This window comes from Telopea speciosissima, chromosome 2 (genome assembly GCF_018873765.1).
Source record: "Telopea speciosissima isolate NSW1024214 ecotype Mountain lineage chromosome 2, Tspe_v1, whole genome shotgun sequence".
NCBI classification, from domain to species: domain Eukaryota; kingdom Viridiplantae; phylum Streptophyta; class Magnoliopsida; order Proteales; family Proteaceae; genus Telopea; species Telopea speciosissima.
Window position 1 is genome coordinate 21,003,428 of NC_057917.1, and position 10,378 is coordinate 21,013,805.

A 10,378-nucleotide genomic window follows, 5' to 3' on the forward strand; every position below is an offset into this window, starting at 1 on the left:
AAATGTAAAAAATTGTATGTGGGTAGAGGCAGGGGTACTTATTTTAGGTAATTTGGTGAAAGAAAAGATTTTTTTTTTTTTTTTGGATGCAAAGAAAAGATTGGGTGGCTAATTTTATATAGGAAAACCCAATCCCGACTAATCTTGTAATTTTCCCATATTTTTTTCGTAAGACATTAAATAGAATATTAATGCTTCTTTAAAAAAAAATAGAGTATAAATAATTAAAAATTATAGAATAATATTATAAAATTATTATAAAAAAAATAATATTATAAAATAATTCAGAAAAAATCAAAGTATGATGTATTAGAAACCTATCAATATTAAGGGTCATAATTATCCCACGGTTTAGGCCCCATTTGTCTAATGGGGATTTAGGTGGGGTGGGAGAATTAGGATGAGAAAATACTGATGTGATACTTCAAAATCCCACACCAATCTTGTTTGGATAATTTGAGATGGTAAAATTACAAAAGCAAAAGGAACATCATTAATTGTTGTCTGGTGATATGACACTTCAAAATCCCATCCCATTGCTATCTAAAGTCCTACCAAATTAGTGGAACTTTGATTATTATTCATGAGAAAAGTAACTTTACCTCCACTTTACCTCAACGAATCAACATCCTCTACTTCCGCCTGCCCCTACTTTCGTGTGCGCCCTACTTCTACCTCAACATTTTCATCCCACCAAAACCCCACCATCATGTGAGTCCTATCTTCCTAACATTCCCGCCCCACCTTCCCCTCCACATATACGGGCCTTATTGTATGATTTAAGAAATCCCTTCACTGTGGGGTGGAGGGAAAGGAGGCTGGATCAGGTTCTTTAGAACCATTCTCGTCGGCTGTCGGCTGTCGGCTGTTAACAGCGTACGGAATGAGAATGATTCTTCTACCAAAACCTACCATTCTCTAACGGCCACCCTTTTACAATTGTGCGAGGGAGTCTTCGTGTTCATCAAGCTACTAGTCAAGAATCGAAATCTTTGACCAGTCACTTGGCACTTGGCACTGGGCTGGCCTGAACATTGACCTCTGCTAAATTAATTCAACTATAAAAATCCATCTCTCTGCGGCTGCCTCGCCTATAAATATCAAAAAGCAAAGAAGCAAAAGCAACCAAGCAAGCCACAAACACCAACCAACTCAAAAGGAAGCTGAAAGCTAAAAAACTCGTCCACTTTTGTTCCACCTGAAAGTTCAAGCCCATTATATCCTCCTCCTCGTCAATCTCATTCAAAGCGAGAAGATTTAGAGGAACAGAGAATAGAAGAAATCACAACATGCCGATACAATCCCAAGGATGTGACAGGATATTGGAGCTGCCTCAATCTCATCCCTCTTCTTCCACATCAACTAGCAGCTACTCATATGCCTACATTATTAGTTCACCTTCGGATGCAGTTGATGGGCCAAAAGCAGAGGCGATGGCAATGAACATGAAGGAAACCATTATTAGGGCGACCATGGCAGATTCTGAGTCGACTTTTGAAGACCATATACCTGTTGCTCAGCCATGGCCGGAATCTAAGCCTTCCCCACCCTCAGCAGAAGACGAAGAAGAAGAAGAAGAAGAAGACGACGATGACAACAACATAAATACACAGCTGAAAGCAGTATTGACGCCTTCTTCTTTCTTTTGTCCTTTCTTCAAGAAGGTATTTTTTAAATACCAGCAGGATGATTTGTTAAAGAAGCAGAAAAAGGAAGGCCAAACGGATCCCAAAAGTAAAACTTTTCTTGATTTGGAAAAAAAGAGAATCTCCAGAATCATAAAGCAGACCAAAAAGAATCAGACGAAGGCTGGGATGTTGCAGAGGAGCTTGAGCGTAGATTCACCTCGGACCCCTCTTGGGCGCTTCAAAATAAAGACTTTCGATCTAGGAGTAGGAGGTGGAGATGGCGGTGGAGGGGGGCCACACGATATCAAGGGATCAGCAAAGGATCGTTAGACCTCACCATAAGGGACTAAGCTATTGAAACACAATAGTTTATATACAACATAAGTCCATACATACATTTATAATTCAAGGATTTTTTTTTATAATTCATTCATTCATTCATTTATTATTGAGTTTATTTGTGTCAATCTGTAAATGGAAAATCCCTGTTCTTTTATGTAATCTGTGTGTGTGTTGTGGTAACCTCTCTCTGTGTTGGCGGGTCTCCTAACTGTGCGGATGCACGACCTTGGTAGTTGGCATGTTGGTTGAGTTTGGGGGAGGGGTATTGTGATTGTGAATTGTGATTTGTATTCCTGAATTGAATAGTTACAAGAGATGATATAAATAGTTACAATGAGACCCATTAGGGTTAGGATTCTATAAAGGATTTACATGTGATAAGGATGGAAGCTACTATATCTCACATGTGATAATAATAGAAGAATTCTATTATTGCATGTGGTGGTTAAAGGTAAGAGGTTTATACAGTTAAGGAAACCGAGGATAGCCAATATAGCGCGTACTAGAATGGTAACGGCTATATTGGTCAATACATCCTCTCAAGATGAAGAATCCGAGCATCGGAATTTTAGCTTGTCCTGCATGAATTGGTAGCGCGCCTTTGGTAAGGCTTTGGTCAAGATATCCGTGATCTGGTCCGTGGTAGTTATGAACTAAACCTGGAGTTGCTCTTGTGCGACACGCTCACAGACAAAGTGAAAATCGATTTCCACATACTTTGTGCGTGCATGGAAAACCAGGTTCGCGGACAAGTAGGTAGCGCCTATATTGTCACACCACAGTGTGGGTGCTGCATGCTGGAGGAGACCGAGTTCTTTGAAGAGAGATTGGAGCCAGATGAGTTCAGCCGGTACATCAGCCAGGGCCTTGTACTCTTATTCAGTCGACGAACGCGAGACGGTTTTCTGCTTTCTCGAATGCCATGATATGAGGTTTGGGCCCAAGAAAATTGCATAGCCCCTTGTAGATCGCCTGTCGGTAGGGCTACCTGGCCAGTCAGAATCAGAAAACGCCTGGAGTGTGAATGAGGGCGATCGTTCGAACATGATACCACATGAAGCCGTGCCTTTAAGATAGCGTAATATCCGTTTGACCATACTCCAATCATCCTCAGTAGGAGCATGCATTGTCTGACAAGCCCTGTTTACTGCAAACGCTACATCAGGTTGGGTCAATGTGACATACTGTAAGGCTCCCACAATGGAGCGGCAGTGACTAGGATTATTAAAAGATACACCCCTTGCATTCGAACCCTTGGTGCTTGTGGCGAGCGGGGTCAATATGGGCTTGCAGTCAGACATGCCAGCCCGTTGCAGCAAATCAATGATATAACAGGTTTGGGTAAGAAGCAGGCCAGTGCGCATAGGAGAGGCCTCAACCCCCAAGAAAAAGTGAAGTGGCCCAAGATCCTTGATTGAAAATTCAGTAGCCAAGCCAGCTAGCAACGCTTGGACCTGTGGGGGAGAGTTTCCAGTCACCAAGATATCATCCACATAAATTAAGACATACATAATGGACTGGCCTCTGCAAAAAATAAACAGGGACATGTCTGTCTTCGAAGCAGTGAACCCGAAGCTAAGCAAGAATGTGGTCAATCTCTGAAACCAGGCTCTTGGTGCCTATTTAAGACCATACAATGAACGGTGAAGCTGACATACATGATTGGGTTTTGATTTATCTTCAAATCTAGGTGGCTGCACCATGTAAACCTCCTCATTCAATTCCCCATGGAGGAATGCATTTTTGACATCTAACTGTCTTATTGGCCACCCATTTGATACTGCAAAGGCAATAACAGCACGGATGGTAGGTTGCTTGACAATGGGGCTGAATGTCTCACTGTAATCTACACCCTCCTGTTGGTGGAACCCTTTTGCAACCAAACGCGCCTTGTAGCACTCAAGAGACCCGCCGGCCTTACGTTTGACACGGTACACCCACTTGCAGCCCCTAAGATTCACGGTGGGAGAGTGGGGAACCAAGGACCAAGTGCCATTCCGAAGAAGGGCATTAAATTCATCTGCCATAGTCGTCCTCCATTCCTGAAACTTCACAGCCTGAGAAAAACAAGTAGGATCAGTAGGGGGATGGGGTAGTACGGTCAATGTGGTGGTGTTGAGATTCGCAATCTGTTGGGTGACCTTGTATAGATTGGCCAGGGTTCTAGTGCGATGGTTTTGGGAGGTTGGTGACCCGGATGGAGCAGTGTGGAGTGGCGGTGATGAGTGGGATGGCTGTGGTAAAGGTGGAGGAGATGGCTGTGGTGGTGGTGGAGAAGGTAATGTAGTCAATGGTGGTGTGGCAAGGTGGGGAATAACGCGGGTTTGGTAAGGCACCGTAGCAAGTTGGGGAATGATTGTGGGAGTGCTGGCCCAAGGACAGGATAATGATGGGATGGAAGATGGTGAGGGGATGACTGAGAAAGCAAAGGGGAAGACGTCCTCAGCGAACCGGATATGGCGAACATAACGAATGTGATTAGATGACCGGTCAAGAAAATGAAAAGCGAGATGGTTGGGACTATAACCGAGGAACACACAAGGTGCAAAACGAAAGTCAATTTTGTGAATATTGTACGGTCTGAGATAGGGAAAACACAAGCATCCAAACACTCGTAAAAAAGAATAATTAGGAGGATGATGGAACAACAACTGAAATGGAGACACATCATTAGACATTCGCAATGGTAACCTATTTATTAAGAAAATAGCAGATTCAAAAGCATAGTGCCAGTAGGTGTGTGGAACCGAACTATGTGCGAGAAGGGACAATCCTGTTTCCACAATATGATGATGGCGAAGTTCCACTGCGCCCTGTTGCTCATGATTGTGAGGTGCAGAGACGCGGTGGGAGATCCTAATGTTCTTGAAATATGAAGAAAGGGAGTGAAATTCCCCTCCCCAATCGGTTTGGACAGACTTGATTTTACGTGCAAATTGCCTTTCAACAAACTGTTGGAATTCCTTAAACAAAGTGAAAACATCAGACTTGCGAAGCATAGGATAGAACCAAATAAACTTAGAATAATCATGAATGAAAATTACAAAATAACTGTGTCCAGCGAGGGAGGGGGTGGGGGATGGACCCCAAACATCACTATGAATTAACTCAAGGGGAAATAAACTACGAGAAAATGTTTCTGGTAAAGACTGACGACAAGATTTCCCAAGCTGACATGCAGAACATAACGAACTCAGCTTGGTTGTAAGACAAGGTAATTTAAAATCATGAACTATACGACGAAGTAATTGAGTGTGTAGATGCCTGAGAAGACATTGCCAACCATTAAGGGAAGTGCAGGTTGTAAGAAATGCAGCAGGAGATGCAGCCATTGATGAAGGAACTTTGTAGAGTCCCCCATCACTCGGACAGGACAAAATGGTGGACTTGGTTCTCCGATCCTTCACAAAGAAATAAGAGGGGTGAAACTCAAAATAAACATCATTATCCTTAGCAAAGCGATTGACAGAAAGTAAAGGTTTAGTAATAGAAGGAACATGCAGGACGTCAGATAAAAGCAAATTGCGAGGAGAAGAGGGTGAAGAAAGAGAGCCATAACCAATGTGAGAAATAGGAATTCCCTTACCATTCCCAACCTATATGGATCATAGGCCGAGAGAGACTGAATCTCCGGTGTCACATGGTGGCTTGCTCCAGTATCCGGGTACCAGGTGAGGTGAGAAGATGGTGGATAAGTAGGGTTTGGTAATAATGGTGGTTGGGAAGACGATGGGTAATGGATGTAGTTGGCGGTAGGGGTGGATGGTGGTTGATATTGGAAGGGGGGTTGGGGATGGTAGGGCTGTTGGTTAGGGTTCTTGGGATTAGAAAAGCATTGGGCTGTGTCATGGGTGTCACGATTGCACCAATGACACCATAGGCGATTGGTGTAGGAATGGGTACCCCAACGGCCAGATCGGCTTCTACCTCCACACCCACGGTAGGACGCTCCACCTCCACGGCCAGACCGTGAGTCCTAATTGGATGAAGTACGTTGGACATTATTTGTTGATGGAGCTATATATATTGGTCTTGGCAGAATCGGTGACAGAGAGCTTGGCGAGTCTGCTGCCTTGGAGGAACTCATGGCTCAACAACATTGAGTGCAAATCATTATATGTGATTGGAACCGTGCGTGTGAGAAGAGATGATACAATCTCAAAGAACTCAGATTTGAGGCCAAAAAATACATGCAAATTAAAGGTACTGGGGCACAGAGGCTGCCCAGCAACACTCAATTCTTCTGAGATAGATTTGGCGTGGCTAAGGAAGGCAAAGACAGATTCATTGGGCTGTTGCTGTAGATCTTGTATAGCCATGGTAAGAGACATTAGTCGACTCTCAAAGGGAGAGGAATAGGCCGTGTGGAGTGAATCCCAGATGTCTTTACTGGTACGCTTGCCAAGGATCTGAGGAAACACCTCGTCAGAGAGAGAGGCGATGAGCAGGCTGCGGATGAGAGAGTCTTGTCGATGCCATTGTGTAGCGCCTTCAGGATCGGTGGGGCAATTGTGAGAGCCATCAACATATCCAAACAAACCCTATCCATCAAGGAAGGGTTCAAGCTGAGTGCGCCAGAAGAGATAATTTTTGGCATTCAACTTAACCGAAATATAGTGGTGGGCATGATGCAAAGAGGGAGGGCCAATGGCTGAAGGAGATGTGAGAGGCAAAGCACTGCCGGATGAAGTATCTTTAAGGGTGCCATCATCTGGCATGGTTGCAGTAGAGGAGAGAATGAACAAGAAAAAAAAAAGGAGAAAGATGGGTTGTGCACTTGTTGGAGCTTATGTTGCTTTGATTATCATATTGTGATTGTGAATTGTGATTTGTATTCCTGAATTGAATAGTTACAAGAGATGATATAAATAGTTACAATGAGACCCATTAGGGTTAGGATTCAAATAAGGGATTTACATGTGATAAGGATGGAAGATACTATATCTCACATGTGATAATAATAGAAGGATTCTATTATCACATGTGGTGGTTAAAGGTAAGAGGTTTATACAGTTAAGGAAACTGAGTATAGCCAATATAGCGCATTACTAGAATGGTAACGGCTATATTGGTCAATAAGGGGGAACGGGTATGGAGAAAGAATAATTTCCAGTTAGATATTGACGAATTGGGTTTAATAGTTCAACATTTGATTGGGCTATAAGTTTCATATGGCTCATGGATTCAGTGAGGTTTGCATTTTCTATAGGTAGCTCATCTATCTTCACATGCTATGCTTAGATATACATCTTTTCCAAAATGCTAACCTCATAGAGCATATAAGCCTCATGCGCATCAAGTCAAGTGATGTAGGCTAAGCTCAAGTAGTAAAAAAAGTAGAAAATTGAAGAACAAGCGGGAAATATTTACTAATGAGAACAAAGCCAAACAATAGATGGGGGATTCACTCGACCCAAAGGTGGGGGACTCAATCAACCCAATAAGAGGATTCACTCAATTCTCAAAGGAACTTGAAGTTCATATATAGAAAGTACTATTCAAAAGCTGCATGGTAGAGATCGAAAATGTTGAAGACGGGGCTAATTATGTTCATGCCTTCGGGCAACTTTACACGATAAACATTTTCTCTAATTTACTTGAGAATGCGGCATGGACCAATCTTCTTATATTTGAGCTTGTTGTAAGTGCCACTAGGAATTCTTTCTTTCCACAAGTATACCATAACTAAGTCACCTTCCTCAAATTCCACATGGTTTCAGTGGGCATCGACAGCCTCCATGTAACATTCATTGGCTTTGTGGAGTTGGACTCGTACTTGCTGTTGGATCTCTCAAACATGACTTGCAAGTTCTTCCCCTTCCATGTTACTCTTGCTAGGATTTGGAATTGGAACACAATCTAAGATGTGATTTGGACTTCTCCCATATATGCTCTCAAATGGACATTTTTTAATTGACCGGCAATTGGAACTATTGTAGGGAAACTCAACTTGAGGCAAAATTAGATCCTATTGATGAGCATGATCATCTGAAAGACAATGAAGCAATTCACTAAGTAATTTATTCACGACTTCGGTTTGACCATCGGTTTATGGATGATGAGCATTCAAGAATTGGAGTTTGGTACCCATGAGCTTCCACAAAGTAAGACTTTTTTTTTTGCTAAAGAGCAGCTAATTGTATAACTTATAAAAAGATATAATGTACATCGAATGACCAAGCTACCAAAGATATTCCCTCCCCACCTTCGGCATGGCCATCAACAGGGAGTGAATTTCAAAAGCAAAACAAGCATAATAAAAGCCCCCTCATTGGGAGAACCTATATCTAGGTCTTAATTAGGCATCCCAACCAAAGTTTTAGTTAATACAAGATGGAGCCGCACCCAGATAAATGAAGTTCTTGTAGCTGCAACATGCTTTGCTAAAATATCTGCCACCACATTTGCTTCTCTGAAACAATGACTAATCTTCCACAAAGCAAGACAAAAATTATTCACAAACCAAGTGTCACGGCCCGAAGTAAATGTTCTTAGAACTCCATGTAGACTAACAATTTCTCTAAAAAATAACCAGGCAAAATTTGAGGCATCAGTAGTATTCTTGCAAGAAATAAAATTTGCCATTTTTGAAAATCTGTCTACCACTACAAAAATAGAATCATACCCTCTATGTTTTTTTTTTTTTTTTTTTTTGGTTGTTGTTGTTGTTAGAAATCAATAAGTATATATTAAGAAAGAAAAATATGTTACAGGATTAAAGTCTAAGCATACCTAGACGAACAAAGATACAAGAAAGAAATTGGCCTCAAAACCTCCCACCTTCAGCAATGCCATCAACAGGGAGTGAGATAAAACTATAGCCTTGTCAAAGATCCACCTTCGGCATTGCCATCAGTAGGAGCTCTAACCACATAATTATGTAAAGTTGTACCTATGTCTGTTTTGGGCATCCCAACTAACGTCTAAGGAGAAGATACTTCGGCAGCACTGCCAATTAGCAAGGCCTTGCATTATTGCACCATGTTTTGAGAGAGTATCAACCACCATATTAACTTCATGAAAGCAATGCGTTATCTACCATGATATTGAGTCAAGGCAAGAGATAAAATAACACCATTACTGTCGAAAATGCCAAGGGATTGATCTTCGAAGCACAGCTTGCGAGTCGCATTCAATCCAAAGCTTATCAATGCCCAACTCCCTAATCAACTTCAAGCCAATAAATAAGGCAAAGAATTCAGCACAGTAGTTCATCATGTTTCTGAGAGGAACACAAACATCTCTGAACAATGTCAATCTCATTCCGAACTACACTACCCGCACTGGACCGTCTAGGTTTCCAAAGGAGCAACCATTAATGTTCAGCTTGTGCCACCTATGAATTGGATTAACCCATCTAAGCTCATGAACAGTTGACATCCTTGAACCAACGTTGATCTTGATTTGCAATTTCCTGGATAGAAGAAAGTCCTCCATTGTTCTTGATAAAAAGTCCTTAATCTGGGCTTCTTCTCTAACATCATTTAGAACCGCCCTCAAGATGAAACAAGAAGGCCTCCCTTTCCCATCAAATCTCCTAGAATTTCTTTCATACCAAACATGAAAAGGATTGAGGAGGAAACTAGCCCATCATACCCTCTTTGTGTTTTTGGGAGCCAAATGAGAAAGTCCATGCTAATATCCTCCCAAGGATAGTCTGTTATAGGCAAAGGTTGGTAAAGTCCATGATTTGAACTCTCCCTTTAGCCCTTTGGCAAACCATGCATTGTTTAATAAACCTTTCCACATCATGATTTAATTTAGACCAACAATATTGGTCTTTTACTAATGCTATGGTTTTGTCCCCACGATGTAGTTTGGAAATGACTTGGAACCTTAGGGACCCTTTGGGTAGGCAAAGTTGATTTCATTTTAATAAATAGCCATCCATAATAGAGAAATCATCATTCTTTCCATTTTGGCATGTTTCCCAATTTTTTTCCAAAATATTGATCATTCTGATAATTCTCCGGTAAAATCTCAAAGTCAATAATTTCATACGACAATGTCTTAAGAAGACAAAGCTTACGACTAAGAGTATCGACTACTTTATTCATGGAGCTAGATTTATGATGGATTACAAAAATAAATTCTTGAAGATAAGAAATCCATTTGGCATGTCTTGAATTGAGTTTCTTTTGGGCATTCAAAAATTTAAGAGCCTTATGATTCGATATAGAAGACCGGGAAGTTGAATCATAGAGCATATTGGATCTTGAATCCCTCGGGGCTTGTTAAGATGAGCTCCGCTCCTACTACTGATATGTTGCTTGATCCGTTGACAAACAAGGTCCAAGGGGTTTGTGTGTGGCCCTCAGATTCTATCTCGCCGACTAGCTCTCCCTCATGATTTGTGCATTCCACTATTAAACCTGCTACAACTTGGCCCTTGATTGCTAACCAGGGTG